The sequence below is a fragment of the Tupaia chinensis genome, unplaced genomic scaffold, assembly GCF_000334495.1.
Source record: "Tupaia chinensis unplaced genomic scaffold, TupChi_1.0 Scaffold000566_1, whole genome shotgun sequence".
NCBI classification, from domain to species: domain Eukaryota; kingdom Metazoa; phylum Chordata; class Mammalia; order Scandentia; family Tupaiidae; genus Tupaia; species Tupaia belangeri.
Genome location: NW_006160079.1, coordinates 923,253 through 945,874, shown reverse-complemented (window position 1 = coordinate 945,874; position 22,622 = coordinate 923,253). Strand labels below are relative to the sequence as shown.

General features: G+C 41.7%; 1 pseudogene; it reads right to left on the bottom strand.

Moving 5' to 3' along the window:
• Window positions 1-8,176: 8,176 nt before the first annotated feature.
• Window positions 8,177-22,622, bottom strand: part of LOC102478059 (stAR-related lipid transfer protein 4 pseudogene) — a 55,330-nt pseudogene continuing 40,884 nt past the window's right edge.

The window sequence follows — 22,622 nt, the reverse complement described above, 5'->3', positions numbered from 1 at the left end:
CCCCGTTTATTTGAGATTCCCCAGCCTGTAAAACTTAAAAAAAATAAACTTCCATTATTTATAAATTACCGACTCTGTGGCATTTTGTTATAGCAGCACAGACTAAGACACTCATTCCCACTTTTTTACTCTCCATAATCTCCACTGTATCCCCAAAAGGAAATAATATACTCATAACCACTCCATACAGGAAAGATCCTGAAAGAGCTGTGAGGCTAGTGAATAAACACAATGGTGAAGGCTGTAGGGTGACGAAGTGCAAAATGACAGAGCAGAGTCAGGGGCATGGGAAGAGCTAGGCCTTTCAGTTACCTGGGCAATGTATGCTCCAGAAGATCCAGGAGGGCTGGCTTGAGTAGAAAAGCAACCTCCCAAAAGTTAATTTGATGTAAGAGAGAAAAGCATGGTAAACTCTTAATTAGCTATGAAAGGCACAGACTTTTTCTCTGATGAGTTCTCCTGTGGAATATTAGTTTTCTAAAAGTTCCTTTTGCCCTAAAGCATTCTATTGCCTCCTCATCAGAATGATTCTTCCAAAAGGATACTAGCCAGCTACAGTTGCTCAGGGTTACCAGGTCAGCAGGTAAGAGAGTTAGGATAGTTCTGTGCAGCACATTTGCTTGCTAGAAACACAACTGACAGTCCTTAGACCAACGGTGGGCATTAAAGCTTTGGTCATCTCTGTTAAGAAAATCTTGGTAAGATCTGGGATAAGGAGTGGTGGCAGATGTCTCTCCAGGCCTGACTAGTAATTACCAGGATTAGAGACAAACGTAACTCTTGGATACTTCTTGAATGTTTGGGTCATTTACAACTGGAGGCTGCATACCCTTAACCCAGGGTTATTAGCCAGTGGCCAGCAACAAGGGATCCAAAGAAAATATCAAGGACACCTCAAACTCGAGTTTCTTTCTGGATTGGTTACCCATTATAACAATGGCTATTGGTTCTTTAGCTAATGGCCCTCATCTGTCCTCATCCTCAGCCAGAAATCTAAGCACTCCCAACTTTCTCTAGCCTAGTGAAAACCTCTCAAAAAAAAAAAAAAAAAGAAAGAAAGAAAGAAAGACTTGAGGCTGAAGAAAGTGCCCTCTTGCCTTTCATTACCTTCCACTATATGAGGAAATAGCATTGCTCTCCTCTGGACGATACAGGAAGGCACCGTCTTGAAAGCAGAGAGTAGCCTTCAGCAGACACCAGTCCTGCTGCCGCCTTGATCTTGGATGTCCCAGCCTGTAGAACTGTAAAAAAATAAACTTCCATTATTTATAAATTACCGACTCTGTGGCATTTTGTTATAGCAGCACAGACTAAGACACTCATTCCCACTTTTTTACTCTCCATAATCTCCACTGTATCCCCAAAAGGAAATAATATACTCATAACCACTCCATACAGGAAAGATCCTGAAAGAGCTGTGAGGCTAGTGAATAAACACAATGGTGAAGGCTGTAGGGTGACGAAGTGCAAAATGACAGAGCAGAGTCAGGGGCATGGGAAGAGCTAGGCCTTTCAGTTACCTGGGCAATGTATGCTCCAGAAGATCCAGGAGGGCTGGCTTGAGTAGAAAAGCAACCTCCCAAAAGTTAATTTGATGTAAGAGAGAAAAGCATGGTAAACTCTTAATTAGCTATGAAAGGCACAGACTTTTTCTCTGATGAGTTCTCCTGTGGAATATTAGTTTTCTAAAAGTTCCTTTTGCCCTAAAGCATTCTATTGCCTCCTCATCAGAATGATTCTTCCAAAAGGATACTAGCCAGCTACAGTTGCTCAGGGTTACCAGGTCAGCAGGTAAGAGAGTTAGGATAGTTCTGTGCAGCACATTTGCTTGCTAGAAACACAACTGACAGTCCTTAGACCAACGGTGGGCATTAAAGCTTTGGTCATCTCTGTTAAGAAAATCTTGGTAAGATCTGGGATAAGGAGTGGTGGCAGATGTCTCTCCAGGCCTGACTAGTAATTACCAGGATTAGAGACAAACGTAACTCTTGGATACTTCTTGAATGTTTGGGTCATTTACAACTGGAGGCTGCATACCCTTAACCCAGGGTTATTAGCCAGTGGCCAGCAACAAGGGATCCAAAGAAAATATCAAGGACACCTCAAACTCGAGTTTCTTTCTGGATTGGTTACCCATTATAACAATGGCTATTGGTTCTTTAGCTAATGGCCCTCATCTGTCCTCATCCTCAGCCAGAAATCTAAGCACTCCCAACTTTCTCTAGCCCCTAAAACATCAGCCCCATTTCTACTCCCCAACTATGAGCCCCAGTTCCCATCTAAGAGACCTGGTGCTCACAGATTTTTCAGTTCAAACAAGCCTTTGAAAACCTTGAGAGTGAGGGAATAGATTAAATTATCTAAAGGACATTGTGGTTAGAGAAAGGTGGTGGGGCACCTCATAGTGTCCCACACTTTCCTGCCCTGGAGAAGCTCAAGACCCAAGGAAAAAATCAGGTCCCCCAAAGTTGTCCCTGGGTCCATTGACAACTCTCCCAGGCTCCCGGGTTTCTACCTGGATCTTCCAGAGATTTCATTTCCTTCCTTCCAACAAAACACATGACCTTCTCCAAGTCAAATGAGACCTGCACTGAGGGCTGGTAATGACAGATGGTTAGTGAACTTGGATGCTCTTTATCCTGTCCTGTAGCTTGGGTCTAATCATCTGTGGTAACTAGCAGTAAACAGTAACTCTATCCAGTTGTTGAGACCAAAAGTCTTGGAGTCATCCTTGACTAATCTTTTTCTTTTTTTTTTTCTTTTTTTGTTTTTTAGAGATAGAGAGAGAGAGATGATAACAAAAATGAGAAATCACCCACTGGCAGCAGGAGGCAGGGATGATGGCCACATCACAATTCCTTCTCCTCCATTCTCCTCTTGGGATTTTGGGCACACAAACAATTGAACTGACGCAATTTTCTTTTTTTAAAATTTATTTTTTATAATTTAATCACTCTGTATCATTGCAGCATGCTAAATTAATTTTTTCATCATGAATACATTGCGTATCAAAGACATTACCATAAACATTACAATCAACAGACTTCTTTCCATTTTGGGTCCCTTAAATATTTTGCTTCTTTCTTTATCCCTTGATTCCCTCCCTCTCATGCTCCCCTACTTCTCACCCTCCTCACCCATGGTCTCCAATATCATCACAGCTTTTCATGCTTTTATACCTTCCAATCATTCACTTTCTGCCATAGAATGCTGACATTTGGTATATTGTGAGTGGGGACAAATAATGTCTCTCTTTCATTGTCTGACTAGCTTCACTTAGCCATAAATCTCCCATATTTGACCACTTTCTTTTTTTAAAAATTACATATTTAATAATGCTTTATATATACTTTTATCTTTTTAAAAATCTTATAAATTCAATCACATTTAGCTTGTAAAGTGAATTTACCCAACTTGAATACACTTCACAGAAGTTCAGTTGAGAATACTATACACATTATAGTAATCCATTTCTGTGTCCTATAAATGTCTTGCCTCTTTGTTTTTCCCCTTAATTTCTTTCCTCACATTCTCTCCCTTCTCCTATCCTCTTCCCACACTGTCTCCAGTATCCATAACCATTTTCTATGCTTCTATGCCTTCTAATCATTCAGTTTTCACCATAGTGTGCAATTGGTACATATTAAGTGAAGACATAAAATGTCTCATGTTCATAGCCTGGCTTGCTACAGTCAGCAGTAAATATTCCATATTATTCTACTTTCTATCAAATACCAGTATGGAATACAGCACACTTTATCGATCCTTTCATCTGTTCATGGACATTTGGGTTGTTTCCATGTCTTAGCAATTGTGAATAATGCTGCAATAAACATAGATGTGCAAGCACTTTTCGAACTGAGCATTCTCCTGTCCTTTGGGTAGTTACTCAGGCGTGGAATTGTGGATAATATGGTAGTTCTATTTGTATATCTTTGAGGAACCTACATATTGTTCTCCACAGTGCTGTGCTAATTTACATCCCCACCAACCATGTAGGGGAGTTTCCCTTTCATCACAGCCTCGCCAGAACTTATCATTTTTTTAGTCTTAACCATTCTCCAACAATTAATGTTTTGCTGTCTATCTCTTTTAGATCTAGCAATCTGTCCTTCACATATTTAGGTGCTCCTGAGTTGGGTGCATAGATATTTATAAATGTTATATATTCTTGAAGAATTGGCCTTTTTCTACCAAATAATATCCTCTTTATGTCTCTTCTTATAGTTTTCGTCTTAAAGCCTGTTTTGTGTGAAATCGGTATCATGACTCCAGCTCTGTTTTGGTTTCCATTTCCATGGAATACATTTTTCCAGTCCTTCCCTTTTAGTCTATGCATGTCTTTATCCATGAGGTGCATTTCTTGTATGCAACAGAAAGATGGTTTCCATTTTGGGGTTGTTTTGTTTTGTTTTGTTTTTATACATTCAGCCAATCTGTGTCTCTTAATTGGAGAATTAATACATTTATATTCAATGTTATTATTGATATTTCTGGACTTCTCCCTACCATTAAGCTGATCATTTTTTTGGTTGTTTTTAATTCTCTCATTTCTGTCTGTTTTGTTTTTGTTTTTGTTTTTGTTTTTGTTTTTAGTTTTTCTGGTATAGCACTTCCTTCAGAATTTCTTGAAGAGCTGGTCTGATATTGGTAAATTCTTTCAGGTTTTATCTGAGAATGTTTATCTTTTCTTCTTCCTGGGTATAGTAATATTGGTTGAAATCATTTCTCTCTTAACACTTTGAATATATCTTCCCATTCTTTCCGTGGTTGCATTGTTTCCAGTGAAAAGTCCGATGTTAGCCTGACAGGATAACCTTTGTAAATAACTTGATATTTCTCTCTTGCCAGTTTTCGTATCTTGTCTTTATCTGTTATTTTGGCCAGTCTGGCTATGATGTGTCACGGAGAGGATCTTCTTGGGTTGATTCTATTTGGGGTCCTTTGTATTTCTTGGTCTGGATGTTTGAGTGCTTCTTTAGACTTGGAAATTTTTCTTCTAGGATTTTGTGGACTAGATTATCAATGTCCTTATTAGCTTCTTCACCTGCTGTGATACCAATTATTCACATGTTTGGATGTTTAATGGTATCTAGTATTTCTTTTATATTGTCCCTCTTTTTTCATTGTTTTCAGTCTTTCTGGTAATTTTTTCTGGGTCAGAGGTTTTGTCTTCTACATCTGATAGCAAATCTTCTGTATGACCTAATCTGCTTTTAATACTTTCAAAGGAAGTTTTGATTTCCTGTATTATGCCATTCATCTTCAACAGTTCCATTTGATTCTTTTTTATACTATCTAATTCTTTCCAATACTGGAAGGACCTTCTCATCTCATGGAGCTCATTGTCTCTTTTCTTTTGCATCTTATTTACTTTGTCACTATGAATATTTCAGTTGTTTATCTGATATTCCTATGAGTTCCACTGTATTGTCTATGGATAATGAGGAATTGTTTTTAGCCTTTCGGGTGGGTGAGAAGTTTTCTTGATTTCTCATATTTCTAATGCCTATGCCTGGTTTCTTGTCATCTGGTGGATTATATGGTTCTTCCTAACTTCTTGGAGTCAATTCTGCACTATTGTCACTGGGAATGGATATCCCAATGGCCTCCCAGTTTCTTGAGAACAGGTGCACCTGGGGCTGAGCAGCAGGTTTTTGGCTGGAAGCAGTCAGGAGACAGTGGAGTTCCCAAGACAGACACCCTTTGGCCTCTGTCATTCCAATGCCTCCTGCCACTACCAGGCAATGGGCTGGAGATGAGGTCAGAGAAGGGAGCTGGAAGCAGGAAGTTCTGTGCGTCTGAAAGTGGTTAGGAGACAGTTTTGCTTTTATATTATAGTACACCACTACAGACACATACAAAAAGGCATAATCATCTAATTAAAATGTTTTTCCTTCATAAGGCATATTTGTCATCCTGAAAACTATAAAAAATATTAATGAAAGTCATGTTACATATTTTAAAAAATAAAGCAAATTTATCCCATTGCCCACCTTACTGGAAAAAGAGAGATAAAAATTCTGGTACATTAGGAAGTTAATGATGAAAAAGATGGGTTCAAAATCATGTCAGTATATTCCGGTATAAAACCAAATGACACAAATGCTTTAAATGTTTATGAAAGCAGTTATATATTTCTCTGTGGATTTGGCAGAAGCCAATATACAATGAATTACTTACCACTTTCTATCAAATGCCAGGATCTCATTGTTTTTTATGGTTGAGTAATATTCTTTAGTGCATATGTTCCATACTTTTTCAATTCATTCATCTGTTCATGTACACTTGGATTGGTTCCATATCTTAGCAATCATGAATAGTGCTGTAATAAATATGGGTGTGTAAATGTTTTTCCAACTGAGCATTTTCCTATCCTTTGAGTAGATACTCAAGAGTGGAATTCCTGGATCATATGGTAGTTCTATTTGTATATCTTTAAGGAATCTTCATATTGTTCTCCACAATAGCTGTACTAATTTACATTTCCATCAACAGTGTAGAGTTCCCTTTTAACAACAGCCTCACCAGCACTTAAAATTTTTTATTTTTTTAAACTTAGTCATTCTGACTAGGGTTAGGTGGAAGCTCATTGAAGTTTTTTTTTTTTCCTTGAGCCATTATATACTTTTTTACTTTTTGTGGCCTGCTTAGTATTTCCAGAGCTCACTTTACCTCATACTAACAACAACAAAAGAAAAGGAAAACAAAAAGAAAAAAGAACAAAACTGTACAAACAGTAATAGTAACACATAAGGAACTGACACTAAGGACTAAGATAGGTTTTAAAATGTGTGCAAAGACATTAATACATACAAAGATTTTCCTGGACACACTGAATTTGCCTCAAGTTTTCATTTTCAAACTAAACTAGGTGAATAATACAAAAGCCAAAGAATGATTTAGAAGTTAAAATCATTTAGGAACATTCTTTAAGGCAGCCACAGAATCAACGAGATGTATTATGGCCCATTCTATGTCATCATTAAATGGCAACTATGCATTTGGGTAAATCTAATGATACAACTATTATAGTTTCAGATTGAAGTTGCTTCACAACATAGATTTAAAATGTAGTCTGTGATGCTTTATGAGTTTAGTTACACTTCCAAAACTGAAACATGTAAAGAACATTTTTCAAATTTGACTTTCTAGAAGGTGACCCTATTGATAACTACAGGACACGAACAGCATTTCACACAACCCAGAATCCTGCTTAATCAATGTGGTGTCCCCAGAGCACATCTGGCTGTTTTTTTTGGTACTATTATAGTCATGCATAAATGTTTTTAGGACTCCTAAGATAAATGCACACAAACACACAGATGTATTTTTAAAGAAAATACATGCTAACAAAAAAGAATGCTATCTAGATATCAAAACTAAATTGTCTTTGAATTATACCTGTAGTTACTATGATATTTATTCTTCTGTCATTTTGGTGTTTTCACTGCTTAAAAGTAATATAAGTCAATTGACAATGAAGCTAATATTTATAAAATATAGAGAAAGATTTTTTCGTCTGTCCAAAATATTGGCAGACTCATAACAACACACCAAAAGTAAAGCATTGACATTTAATTTAAAAATTAAAATGTCACAAGATGTCCATAAAGCTCTAAAATAAGTGATTTTAACCAAGCAGCATAAAGTTTGTATTTTCTCTATTTTCTAAGCAGCCCATATTTTCGCACTCTCAATTTCTAAAGAGTTTGGGTCAAAGAACTTTATCTACTTTGAGATTTCTGTTTTACTCTCTATCCCTAAACTCAGTGCCATACCAAGCAATTTGCAAACATCTATTTTTAAAAATTATGGGACTGGTAGGTGGCATGGTGGTTAAGGGTACTGGGCTCCCACATGGCTGACTTCAGTTCAAGTCCTGGACCTGGCGGCTTGCTTTCTTGCTTTCTTTCTCCCTTTCAGTTTGTCCCTCTCTGGTCAAATTAAAATAAAGAAATAAAAGTTAAATAAAATTCTTTAAAATAATTAAAATGCCATCTCATAGATAGCTATTTACTTTAGGAATAAAATATAAAACTGTACTACTAAATCAAAAGAAAAATCTCAGATTTTTCTACAGGCTGCAGAAGAGAGAAATAGATGATTTTTACAGGCCACACAGCTAGAGAAAAGAGTTAATTAAAGGGATCACAGTACTAGAAGTCTTAAAGTATCATGCCTTTTGTAAGGCTTTTCATAAATCATCATAGAAGTTGGTTAAAATGCTGGCCATGGTCATGTCTACTGCAGTCTGAGGAATCATCCCACATAGATCTGTCTGAATATAGTCTGTCAAAAAACTCTTGCTCTGATGGTCTTTAAGTGGAACACAAAACCAGCCACAGGGATGGTTATATCCATGAACAAATTCTGGTCTCTTTTTACTCTAGTCAAGACTTATCCCACAGGATAAAAGTCCTTCTTCATAGCCCACAGTGTTGGAGAAATCAACAAACTCTCTTGGGGAAATTATATTCCAAAGCTGACCAGCAGTAGTGCAACACATCACATAACAATTCTCTTCCAAATGCTCCAAAATATCCAATGAAGTCATCAAGCTGTCCCAATACAGGCAACAGGATCCTGGGAATATATGGTCTATTACACTATTTACAATTTTCATCTATAACACCTTGAGCTTTATAGAGATATCCATTAAATTCTTATGAGGGTTTTGTCTAAATCAACATAATTTCTTGGTTTCTCATATTTCTTGTGCCTTTACACTGATTTCTTGTCATCTGATATATTATACATTTCCTCCTAATTTCTTGGATTTAATTCTGTAATTTCAGAGGAAAAGATTTGCTCTATTTCTCTGGTGTGTTCCTCAAAGAAGGTCTCATGTTCTGATCAGAGAATGGTGCATATAGCCAGCTTGAGATGCTTGATTCCTCCCGAGATTTTCAAGACCAAGTGTACCTGGGGCTAAGCTAGAAGATATAGCTAAAGGAAAGATAAAATCTGACAAGAAGCTCATTGTGTGAATCAGTTAAATATGAAGTCTCCTTCCTTGGAGGAGAGGTATTTTCTTGCTTTCCCAAATTTCTTGTGGTCCTGTGGTGATTTCTAGTCATCTGGTGGATGGTGTGTTTCTTCCTAATTCTTGAAGTTCAGTCTGAATGTTCAGGAACGAGCAGAAAGAGGTGGTCTAGAATTTCCTTGCTGTTCTGTTGTGATCACTTTGTGCAGCAGATTCAGTAGATATTGAGGAATATGTTAACCCTAATAGTATCAGTGCCCTTAGATCCAGAATCTAGAAACACAGTAAATGGATACTGAGGAGCGGAGAGACAAAGAAAAAAGAAAACGAAACAGAGAGAGAGAAAAAAACAACAAAGAAACAGAAAAAAAAGAAAAAAAATAAACTAAAAAAATTATCATTATTGTTTTCTTTTCTTTTTTTTTTTTTAAAGCACAAAATAGAAAACTGGGAAGTGAGAAAGTGTGCCATGGCAAATCACTGCTTCACAGGAGCCATGAGGAATCTTCTCCTGAAGGCCTGTCTCTCACTTCTCCTGCCTGGGTGGGAAGAACAGAGGGGATTATTAACAAGACAAAAGGCAGAGCTGAAAGTAAGAGAAAACTTTACCTTTTAAAAATTTTTTTAAAAGGAAAAATTACAAAAAATCAGAAGACAGAAGCATGGAGAGACAGAGACAGAGAAACAGAGACAGAGATAGAAGGCTAGAGGAGCTCCCTACCACTCCAGCTTGTTTGCTGGAGGCTGAATTGTCAGTAAGAAATCTTCATTTCTCTTTTACCCTGAAATCACTACTTCGCAGGAGTCATGAGGAGTCTCCAGATGGACTTTTAATGGTGGAAATTCAGGGCCTATGGCAGGCTTGAAGAGACACTTTTTTTGGAACAAGTGGGGCTTTGGAAGTTCCTTGAGTCACACTCCAATCCCCAAGCTCATACTACCTAGCACCAGTTCATTTATTTGACAAGTATTTATTGGGCACTTATATTTTTTATGAGATTCTGTGTTTAGTGCCAGGGCTCTGCTTCCAAGGAAGAGCATTTAAACCCTGACCTTGGCTTTTCATTTTATTTCCCCCTTCCCCCCCCCCCATTTTCTAACTATGAGTATCAGAAAGAAGTAGAGGAAAATAGGTGTAGAGAAATAGGAGGTAGGCAGAGGTAGGCAAGAGACCAGGACATCCCAGCATCCTCCTGTGGAGGTGAGGTAAGTTCTCAAGCCTTTACTTCCCACTTCAGCCTAAGGAGGTACTGACAATAGCTCTTGTGCAGAGCCTAATGAAGTAGAACCTGACACTTGACATACTGCCTGAGGGACACATACGGCCACCTGGCTTGGAGATTGGCCCTGAGCTTTTCTGCACACATTAATTTTCCTTGGATTAGTGAGCACTCTCAAATTAGTAGGCTGGCCTGCCTTGCTGTTGAGTGTGGGCTGGCTTTACTGGATGCCAACAAGTGAGGAGGAATCTGCCATTCCTACTGAAGCTGCCTAGGATAGCTTATGTAACCTACTGTTCAATTTCAAGTCTATTAACTTGACTCATAGCACCTGGAGCATTCTGAGAGAGTTCTGACAAAAGCCTCTGTATAATTGCTTTTATTTCTCATACCTTTTCTTCACATTCCTTTCCTTAATAACCTTTCTCCTTTCTGTCCTAATCTTTCTTTCCCATCTCTCCACCCAGCATTCACTGAGAACTGGTAGATCCTTTGCTGGGCTCTAAACCCAGAGCTGAATAAGACCCAGACTCTACCCAACAGGAGCTCAAAATCCACGCAGAATTAAAATATGGAAATTGTTTCAATACTTGGTGGTAACTGACAAATCTGAGGTAGACATCTGGTGTAAGGGGACACATACTTAAGCCCAGTCAGAAGAGTGAGGGGTGGGCAGTGGGTGAGGGAAGCCAGGGTAAGGTCAGCTTCCTGGAGGATACAGTCTCTTTTTATAAAACACACACACACACAAAACACCTTTTGCTATAGGAACCAGCAGTTAGCGTAATGGCTATATTTCTGGACTCCCATGTAGTCAACTGTGGTTCGAGTCCTGGATGTTGTGGATTAAACTCATGCTGGGCACATGTGCGGCCATGCATGCCCAAGAGGAGAATGGAGGAGAAGGGATTGTGGCGTGTCCATCCCCCCCGGGGGGTGATTTCTCACTTTCTGTCTGTCTCTGTCTTTCTGGCAAACGCACACTATAGCAAAAACCTCTCAAAAAAAGTTTGCAATGGAGCATTTGCACTCACTGGTGGTAGCAGGGACAGGAGTAAAGAGAGGAGTAAAGAGGGAGGTAAAGAGAAATTTCTCAAGGGAGATGGCCATACAACAATCCCTTCTCCTCTATTCTCTTCTTGGGATTTTGGGCATACACACATAAATACCCAGGGAGTTTTTTAAGCCACTGGGTCTGGGACTAGAACTGCTGTCAGCCACATGGAATCTGGCCACCTTAATCTCCATCTGCTGGCCCCAGGAGGCCCAGTCATAAAAGTCTTTAAAGGTAAGTAGTAATTAGCCAGGCAATGAGGAAGTGTGAAGAAGCCATTCTAGCTGATGGGACAGCATGAGTGAAGACAAGAGGCTGGAGATTTGTGCTGGTGGCAGGCCCAGAGAGTCACATATGGTATGTCAAATCAGTGTTTCCCAAACTAGGTTCTGTAGAACACTGTGTTCTATAATATGGGGTGAAGGAGGAGCTGGTGACAAAGAAGTGGAGCAACAGGCTTACTCTAGGCCCCAGGACCCATTAGCAGAGTGAGTATGCGGATAAGTCCTAAAATAAAGATATCTCTTTTAATCTGTTGAATTCAGCATTCCCCTAACTTATTTGCCCTCGTAACCCTTTTTGTCACCAGATCTTAGTAACCATCCCAGGCCACATAGTTTGGGAAATGTTGCTATAGACGCTAGGGACCCAGCAGAGGGTTTTAGGCTGGGAGTGACATAAGTGGGCCTGTGTTTCAGAAGGCTCTTCCTGGACCCTGTGTGACTTGTGGTCTGGAAAGGGAGACTGGAGTAGCAGGAGAGAGACTCCTGCCATTGTCAGGCCAGAGAAATGAGAGTCTCACCCATGTGAGGGTGTAGTGGTCATGGTAATGGCAATGAGGTATATATCATCTTTGAGTTAGTCCTAACCTGTGCACCCTGAGACTTTCCCACAGCCCCAGACTGAGCTTCCTAGGTCAGTCCAGTCCCATCCTAGGTTGGTCTCTGCACTGCCCTCTGGCCCCCTTCTATACATGCTTCTCAGTCCTGGCTCCTCCAGACTGCCTGGGATGCCAGTGTCACGGGGCACATGAAGACGCTGGCTTCCGTGCCTCTCTTTATCCTGAAATCTTGAAAAACTGGAGACCCATGAAGCTCACACTTCTCCCTAATGAAATTTGCAGCCAGGATTAGGCTGGCCCCAGGCTCGCTTCTCTTTCATGAAGCACTTATGATTTCCCACTATAGTGACTTCATTGGAAAGCCAAGCTGAACTGATGTAGTGATGAAGTGGAGAGGGTAGAGGTCTGGGATAGAGGGAGGTGAAAATAGCAGCTCTTCTCCCCATGGACCTATCTCACTTCTTCATCTTGGTAAAGTGTGGAGTCAAGGTCATAGACAGAAACCCCCTGCCATATTTCTGTGGACTGTGCTAAAGGCCATCTTTACCCACACAAACCCATACAGTGTAGACTGAAGAAGGGGCCCAGGCTTACAGAGACCTAGGCTGGCCCAAGTGCTCGTAAAAGAGAGCAAATATCCAGTGACTCTCATCTACTTACTCAAAGGTTGATGTGTGCATGTACATGTGAATGTGCACATGCATGCACGCACACAGGTGCAGGACATTTTGACCTGACTACATTGATAGATCCATCTGGACACCAGGAACATTTTGTTCTGACTGCTTTAATGGAGTGGTTTTGACACAGAGACATTTTTACAAGGCCTAAAATTAAACCATTAAACTTTCAGCTTTAAAAATAAAATGAGTACTGGGACCAGCAGTTAGTGTAATGGCTATGTTGCTGGACTCCCATGTAGCCAACCGTGGTTCGAGTCCCAGACCCGGTGGCCTAAAACTCACACCAGGTGCATGTGCATGTGAGTCCAAGATCCTGAGAAGAGAATAGAGGAGAAGGTATTACGGCATGGCTACCCCCCCTGGGGGGTGATTTCTCACTTTTTTCTTTTTTGAGAGGTTTTTGCTATAGGGCGAGTGCACTCGCCAGACAGACAGAGACAGAGAGACAGAAAGTGAGAAATCACCCCCCCCCCAAGGGGGATGGCCACACCGCAATCCCTTCTCCTCCATTCTCCTCTCAGGATCCTGGGCACACACACACACGCCCAGCGTGAGTTTTAAGCCACTGGGTCCGGGATGCGAACCACGGTCGACTACATGGGAGTCCAGCGACATAGCCATTACGCTAACTGCTGGTCCCCTCACTTTCTGTTTCTCTGTGTCTCTCTGTCTTTCTGGCGAGGGCACGTGCCCTATAGCAAAAATCTCTCCAAAAGTAAATAAATAAATAAAATAAAATGAGTAGAATCAACCAGTGCCATTTGCAAAGGACGTTTTTACCCTATCACTTAACCTCACTCCTGTGGGTAACCTTTGCTCTGATGCAGATTGGTGGAGGAATTAAACGGTGAGAGGGGGCTATTCAGGGTTGTCTGTCACCTAACAAGAGAAATGTAATTTTATGTTGGGATACGGCCACCTGGGCACAGTGTGTGCAATGGCTCTAGCAGAGTGGTTCTCAAAATGTCTTCAGTGTTAGGATGGATTGTATTATGGTCATGAATGGAAACCATTGGTTATGGGCATATGTTCACACAGAAAACAACCTCAGGCTCAAAAGCTCACAGGTGCTCATGCACAGACATGCATATGCCTGCACAAACACACATCTCTTCCCCTATTTCATTGACTAGTTGTGTAAGCCCAGCTTGTGTGGCATTGTGGTTGCCCAGCCTCTACTGGAATTAGGCTGTGTGGTAGGAACACCAGTCACAGGACAAGGGCAAAGGCAGGTAGGTGCTGATAGCCCTTCAAAATGTGGGGTTAGGATGAACTGTTTGTCTGGGTGCTGGTGGGTCTGATTGTTGCTAGAGATGGACTGGAAGACATGCTGGAGACAGGACCTAGGCCCAGCTACTGACCACACTGTAGCCCTTGTCTTGGGCTGAGTCATAGACACGGTCAGTCCCACAAGCAGGCAACGGCACATGTTTGAGGCTAGCAGGCAGGCAGGATGTTCTCAGGGCTCTGAGCATGATATTGTCCTCAGGTCCCCCATGTTGTAAGAGAGGAAGACAGCCTTTGTAGGAGAGGGAAGGCAGGGGACCTGCTTCTACAGCTCAGCCTTGTGTGACACCATCTGCTGGGGGATGTGGAGAGGAAGGAAGGAGACAGAAGGGCTATGGCTTTCAGACTGAACTGAGGTGCTGGTCCATACAGCTTCCCAGGATAGGCCTTCTAAGGAGACTGCCTTGTCAGGGAGCAGGACCAGAGGTGCACATTCTCATCTCACTCAGGCCAGGCCCAGCCAAGTTATGTGGAGAGGGCAATATCTTCTTGCTGGATCTCAAAAGTCTTCATACAGGTCCCTTCCCCTCCTTCATATGTAATAGGTACACATGGAGGGGGATTGGCCTGATATAGGGCACTGTCTCTCACATCTACCCCACTTTCTCCACCACACATACACAAATGTGCATCATGCCATCCAACCAGAACCTTCTCTTGTTCTTAGAGGACCATCTCACTGCCTGCTGACCTCCCATGCTTGTGGGGAACTCTGCTTGAGGTTAGGCTAGCCACTGGCATTCTCAGTTCTATTTTCCCTGAGGTTTTGGTAGCTTCTTCTACCCCGTCATCTGACACTGCTCTCAAGTTTCTGTAGGGCCCAGGTACTTATAGAACCACCATGTTACCTGAGATCTGAGGGACTATGATCACAGCAGTAGAGGTATGTCTCCAGTACTGCAGCCAGAATAAGCCAGCCCTGAGAGATTCCAGGAAAGCACATATCCTGAGGGTAGAGAAGAAGACCCGCCCCCCCAGGTCCTACTCCCTATCTACTGCCAAAGACCATTCAGCCACTCTGGTACCATTTGGTGTCTCCTTGGATAATTGAGTTAAAAATATTCCCAAACCAGGCTGGCCTCATAACCTAGTGGCTAAGGGAACCAGATCCCACTTGGCTAAGCTTGGCTCAAATCCTGGCCTCAGTGGCTTAAAAAAAAAGCATGTCAGATGAATGTGTGTGTGTGTGCCTCGGATCCCAACAGGGTGGAGAAATGGGAAAGAGATTGCAGTGTGACCATGCCCCACTGGGGGACGCTTTCTCTCCAGACTGAACTGAGGTGCTGGTCCATAAAGCTTCCCAGGATGGGCCAAGGCGACTGCCTTGGCAGTCTCTATCTCTCTCTGCTGAGTTTATATGCCCTCTGAAAATTTAAGAAAAAAATCATTAAACCTTCCTAAACTTCCCTCTATTTCTAGGTAAATGGGTTCCTTCCATTTGTCTTTCACAACTCTTACTGTCAGGAAGTTCTTCCTGATGTCTTACTCAAATTGTTCATGTAATCAGTTGAACATTATGAAGTATGGCTCAGCACTGAATTTTTCCCAATTACACTAAGTTCGGGTCTTTCTGGGAGGCCTTGAGGGAAGATGGTACTTTAGGCTGTTAGGTAAACACAGAACTGAAAATGGGTATCCCTATGGAGCTCCTTAGAGAGGACTGGCCGTGGCTCACACTAAGATGCTGCAAGGGAGAATAATAATAATGATGATACAATGATGAGATTGTATAGTCTAGTGTATAAAGGCACAACCTCTACAGAGCAACTCCTTGAGTTTGAATGCTGGCGCTTTCATTGTATTTAACTTGGGGCAAAGTACTTCACCTCTCTTTGCCTCAGCTTCTTCATCTGTAAAATGGATATACCAGTACTACTATCCATACCATAGAGTCCTGGTGAGGAGTAAATAGTTAATATTTACTGAGTAATTAGAAGAGTGTCTGGCTGAGAACTTTATGTGGTTAATGAGTAAAAAAAGTAATCGATGCTCTGGATCAAGTATTTACTAGGCACCTGGTGCTTTGCATAGATAATTCTATTTAATGCTCCTACTGCCCTCAGAGGTTGGGACTATACTTAGGCTATTTCATAGATGATAAACTAAGGCCTGGAGAAGGCCAGGAACTAGTCCAGGGTCATTCATGCCAGGCCAGGAACTAGTCCGGGGTCATTCATGCATTAGGTAGTAGGACAGGGCTTCCAGTACAGGCAGCTTAATCTCTAGAACACACAGCCAAATGAGTTTGTTGTGTAACTCTCAAGAGCCATTCTCCACTCTCTGCTTAGGACCAAAGTCAAGGTTAGCCTTTCAATGGCTCCCTCAGACCATCAGGATAAAATTACATTCCTGGCATGAGTGGGTACCTGAAGGTCAATGGCTACATGCTACTTTTGATGAGCATTTGTACTGGCTCAGGTCCCTGGGAGATTGCTTCATCATGGGCATTTCTTTTTTTGAGAGATTTCTTTTTTTTTTTTTTTTGCTGCAGGGCGCGTGTGCTCGCCAGACAGAGAGACAGAGAGACAGAAAGCGATAAATCACCCCCCGGGAGGATGGCCACACCACAATACCTTCTCCATTCTCCTCTCAGGATCCTGGGCATGCACGCACACATGCCCGGCATGAGTTTAAACCACCAGGTCTGGGACTCGAACCACAGTTGACTACATGGGAGTCCAGCGACATAGCCATTCCGCTAACTGCTGGCCCCCATCACGGACATTTCTGACTCTACTAGGGAAATGGCTCTGCCCTCTCTGTGAGTCAATACCTTTTAGATCTTTAGAATGGTCCAGTTCTCCTTGACTACCCTTCTTATTTTACCCATGGGACAACTGAGACTTCAAGGGGAAGAAAGGCTCCAGCCTTGGTCTCACAGAGAGACAGTAATAGAGGAGAAGCCAGAAACCAGCATAACAGATTCCTTCCTGTTCTGAAGCTCTCTCATCTCCAGGAGAATAAAAAAGATTTTACGTCTTGATTGAAAGGTAAGGGCGTAGGAGCCAGCAGGTGGCATGGAGGTTAATGTGGCTAGATCCCACATAGCTGACTGTGGTTCAAGGCCTGGACCCAGCTGCTTGAAAATCAGACTTATCATTTTTTGTTTTTATAATCTTAGACATTCTGACCAGGGTTAGGTGGTATGTCAACGTTGTTTTGATCTGCATTTCCCTTATGCACCCAGTGTGAGTTTAAGCCACAGGGTCTGGGACTCGAAACGCAGTCGACTACATGGGAGTCCAGCAACATAGCCATTACACTAACTGTTGGTCCCTTGATTTCAGTCTTTATTTCTTCGATAGTAGGGGAGTTATTCAGGAGTAGGTTATTTAGTTTCCATGTATTTGGGTAATTTTGAGGATTTCTCTTGAAATTAAAATTAAGTTTAATTCCATCATGGTTGGAGAAGATGCTGGATTTAGTTTTTATGCCTCTGAATCTGTAGAGGCTTGCTTTGTGCCCTATGATGTGGTCAATCTTCAAAAAGATTCCATGTCGGGGTGAGAAAAAGGTGTACCTCATGGCTTTTGGATGGAAAGTTCTATAGATGTCTGTTAAGTCCATTTGATTTCTGGGATCGTTTAGATCCTTGATCTCTTTACCTAGTTTTGCCTAGATAATCTGTCCAGAGGGGATAGTGCAGTGTTGAGGTCTCCAAGAATCAGTGTGTTGCAGTTTATCTCCCCTTTTAGATCTAACAGTCTTTTCCTTCAAATATTTGGGTGCTCCTGTGTTAGGTGCATAGATATTTATAAGCATTATATCTTCTTGATTTATAGAGCCTTTTACTACAATATAGTGCCCTTCATTGTCTCTTTGAACAGTTTTTGTTTTAAAGCCTATTTTGTCGGAAATCAGTATCCCAACTCCAGCTCTTATTTGGTTCTCATTTGCATGGAAAACGTTTTTCCAATCCTTCACTTTGAGTCTATGTATGTCTTTTTCCATGAGATGGGTTTCCTATAGGCAACAGATAGAGCGTTTCTGTTTTGTAATCCATTCAGCCAGTCTGTGTCTCTTGATTGGAGAATTTAATCCATTAACATTTTATGTTATTATCGATGTTACAGGATCTGTACAGACGTTTAAGTTGGTGATTGTCTTAGTTGACTTTTATTTCTTTGTTTCTGGCTGTTAATTCTTTAGTTTCCTTGGAACAGTACTTTCTTCAGGGTTTCTTGAAGAGCTGGTCTGGTGTTGGAAAATTCTTTCAGGTTTTGTTTGAGAAGATTTTAATCTTTTTTTCCCATATGAAGTATAATCTTGCTGGATATGATAGTCTTGGTTGAAATTATTTCTCTCTTAAAACTTTCAATTCATCTTCCCATTCATTCCTTGCTAGCATTGTTTCCGTTGAGAGGTCCAGTGTTAGCCTGATGGGATGACCTTTGTAAGTCACTTCTATTTTCTCTATTGCCAGTTTTAGTATCATGTCTTTATCTGTGGTCTTCGAGAGTCTGGCTAGAATGTGCCTTGGGGAAGATCTTCTGGGGTAGAGTGTTGAGTCTATTTGGGGTCCTTTGTATTTCTTGGGTCTGGATTCTTGAGTGCCTTTCTAGACATAGGAAATTCTCTTCCAGAATTTCATGGAATAGATTTTCTATGCTGTGATTACTTTCTTCACCTTGTTGGATGCCAATTATTCAGATGTTTGGGCGTCTTATGGAAACTAATATTTCTCGTATATTATCCTTGTGTTTTTTAGTTATTTTCTCTACCTTCTTGGTGGTTTTTTCAAGGTCAGAGGTTTTATCTTCTACATTGGAGATTAGGTCTTCTGCATGGTCTAATCGACTTTTAAAACTTTCAAGAGAGTTTTTTGATTTCCTGTATTTCAGACTTCATCACTAATAGCTCCATCTGATCCTTTCTCAGAGTGTCCATTTCTTCTTTCATATCATGGAAGGACTTCTTAATCTCCTGAAGTTCGTAGTCTCTTTTCTGTTCCAACTCATAGAATTTGTTCATCACGAGGTTCTAAATTCTTTCTCTGACATTTTGATGACATCCTCATATTTTAGGACAGAAAGGAGTTACTCTGTTCCTTTGATGGAGACATATTTCCTGAGGCTCTTCTACTTCTGGCAATTAGATGATCTATTCACTTTTGAATATCTCTTAGAAAAAAGTTTCTGCTACTAGGAGCAAGCGTGTATCACTTTTCTGTGAATTGATGTGTGCAGAAGTACCTATCCCGATGTTTTAGTAATGTGGTCTCAAGAGGGGTAGTATATTCTAGATAATCACAGATGGTTCAGTATTGACAAGGATCCCAGGAACCTTCCAATATATTATGAACATTCAAAACTGGGATTCGAGATCAGTCAAATCCCTAAGGAAGAGAGGAGGATGAAGAAGAGAGGATAATGTAAGAGGAAAGAAAAAAGTACAGAGGATATTAAAGAAAAAGTTGCACCCTGCGCAGTAGCATGGTGCACGATTTCACCAGTGGGCTATAGATGGAACAGGAGAACTCCTGCAGGACAGGGACTGGTCTGGTCAGTGGGAAAAGGGGGAGAAAAGAATTAGAAATAAAAAAAAAATAGCAAAGAAGAAAAAATTTGAAAAAATGAGGCCCTGCCTACCTTTAAAGAAGGTGAGGTCCTAGTCTTGGGAGCCTGGGGTGGGAGGAATTCGTGCCCGGCCTCAATGTCCCTTGCAGAAGAAGGGGGCAATAGATGGAATGGGAGAACTCCTACAGGATAACGACCTCTCTGGTCAGTGGGAAAAGGAGAAGAGAATTAGAAATAAAAAAGAAATAGCAAAGAAGAAAAAATTGAAAAAAATGAGGCCCTGCCTACCTTTAAAAAGGTAAGGTCCTAGTCTTGGGAACCTGGTGTGGGTGGGAGGCAGTAGTGCCCCAGCCTCAATGTCTCTTACAGGAGAAGGGAGTTATAGAAGAACAGGAGAACTCCTGCAGTACAAGGACCTGTCTGGTCTGTGGAACAAGAAGAAGAAGAGAACTAGAAAATCAAAAAGAAATAACAAAGAAGAAAAAAAATGAAACAATGAGGCTCTGCCTACCTTTAAAGAAGGTGAGGTCTTAGTCTTGGGAACCTGGTGTGGGTGGGGGGCAGTCATGCCCTGGCCTCAATTTCCCTTGCAGTGAAAGGGGACTATAGATGGAAGGAGAGAACTCCTACAAGACAAGGACCTGTCTGGTCTGTGGGACAAGGGGAAGAAGAGAAATAGAAATCAAAAAGAAATAGCAAAGAAGAAAAAAAATTGAAAAAATGAGGTCCTGCCTACCTTTAAAGAAGGTGAGGTCCTAGTCTTGGAAGCCTGGTGTGGGTGGGAAGAAGTCGTGTCCCGGCCTCAATGTCCCTTGCAGGGGAAGGGGTCTTTAGAAGAACGGGAGAACTCCTGCAGGACAAGGACCTGTCTTGTCTGTGGGACAAGTAGGAGAAGAGAATTAGCAAATCAAAAAGAAATAGCAAAGAAGAAAAAAAATTGAAAAACTGAGGCCCTGCCTACCATTAAAGAAGGTGAAGTCCTAGTCTTGGGAACCTGGTGTGAGTGAGAGGCAGTCGTGCGTCGGCCTCAATTTCCATTGCAGCGGAAGTGGGCAATAGATGGAACTGGAGAACTCCTGCAGGACATGGACCTGTCTGGTCTGTGGGATAAGGAGGAGAAGAGAATTAGCAAATCAAAAAGATATAGCAAAGAAGACAAAAAAAAAAATTGAAAAAATGAGGTCCTGCCTACTTTCAAAGAAGGTGAAGTCCTAATCTTGGGAACCTGGTGTAGGTGGGAGGCAGTCGTGCCCTGCCCTCAATGTCCCTTACAGCGGAAGTGAGCTATAGATGGAACGGGAGAACTCCTGCAAGACAAGGATCTGTCTGGCCAGTGGGACAAGGGGGAGAAAAGAATTAGAAATCAAGAACAAATGGCAAAGAAGAAAAAAAAATGAAAAAATGAGGTCCTGCCTACCTTTAAAGAAGGTGAGGTCCTAGTCTTGGGAGCCAGGTGTGGGTGGGAGGAAGTCATGCCCCGGCCTCAATGTCCCCTGCAGCAGAAGAGGGCAATAGATGGAACAGGAGAATTCCTGCAGGTCAAGGACCTGTCTGGATTGTGGGACAAAGAGGAGAAGAGAATTAGCAAATCAAAAAGAAATAGCAAAGAAGAAAAAAATTGAAAAAATGAGGTCCTGCCTACATTTAAAAAGTTGAGGTCCTAGTCTTGGGAACCTGGTATGGATGGGAGGCAGTAGTGCCCCAGCCTCAATGTCCCTTGCAGGGGAAGGGAGCTATAGAAGAACAGGAGAACTCCTGCAGGACAAGGACCTGAATGGTCTGTGGGACAAGGAGGAGAAAAGAATTAGAAAATCAAAAAGAAATAGCAAAGAAGAAAAAAAATGAAAAAAATGAGGCCCTGCCTACCTTTAAAGAAGGTGAGGTCTTAGTCTTGGGAACCTGGTGTGGGTGGGTGGCAGTCGTGCCACAGCCTCAATATCCCTTGCAGTGGAAGGTGGCTATAGATGGAACGGGTGAACTCCTACAGGACAAGGACCTGTCTGGTATGTGGGACAAGGGGGAGAAGAGAATTAGAAATCAAAAAGAAATAGCAAAGAAGAAAAAAATTGAAAAAATGAGGTCCTGCCTACCTTTAAAAAGGTGAAGTCCTAGTCTTAGAACCTGGTGTGGGTGGGAGGCAGTAGTGCCCCAGCCTCAATGTCCCTTGCAGGGGAAGGGAGCTATAGAAGAACGGGAGAACTCCTGCAGGACAAGGACCTGTCTTGTCTGTGGGACAAGTAGGAGAAGAGAATTAGCAAATCAAAAGGAAATAGCAAAGAAGAAAAAAAAATGAAAAAAAATGAGGCCCTGCCTACCATTAAAGAAGGTGAGGTCCTAGTCTTGAGAACCTGGTGTGAGTGGGAGGCAGTCGTGCCTCGGCTTCAATTTCTGTTGCAGCGGAAGTGAGCGATAGATGCAACGGTAGAACTCCTGCAGGATATGGACCTGCCTGGTCAGTGGTATAAGGAGAAGAGAATTAGCAAATCAAAAAGAAATAACAAAGAAGACAAAAAAAGAAAATGAAAAAATGAGGCCCTGCTTACCTTCAAAGAAGGTGAGGTCCTAATCTTGGGAGCCTGGTGTGGGTGGGAGGCAGTCGTGCCCCAGCCTCAATGTCCCTTGCAGTGGAAGGGGGCTACAGATGGAACGGGAGAACTCCTGCAAGACAAGGACCTGTCTGGTCTGTGGGACAAGGAGGAGAAGAGAATTAGCAAATCAAAAAGAAATAGCAAAGAAGAAAAAATTGAAACAATGAGGCCCTGCCTACCTTTAAAGAAGGTGAGGTCTTAGTCTTGGGAACCTGGTGTGGGTGGGAGGGATTCGTGCCCTTGCCTCAATTTCCCTTGCAGAGCAAGGGGGCTATAGATGGAACGGGAGAATTCCTGCAGGACAAGGACCTGTCTGTTCTGTGGCACAAAGGGGAGAAGAGAATTAGAAATCAAAAAGAAATAGTAAAGAAGAAAAAAAACTGGAAAAAATGAGGCCCTGCGTACCTTTCTTTTTTTTTTTTTTTTTTGGGGGGGTTTTCGCTATAA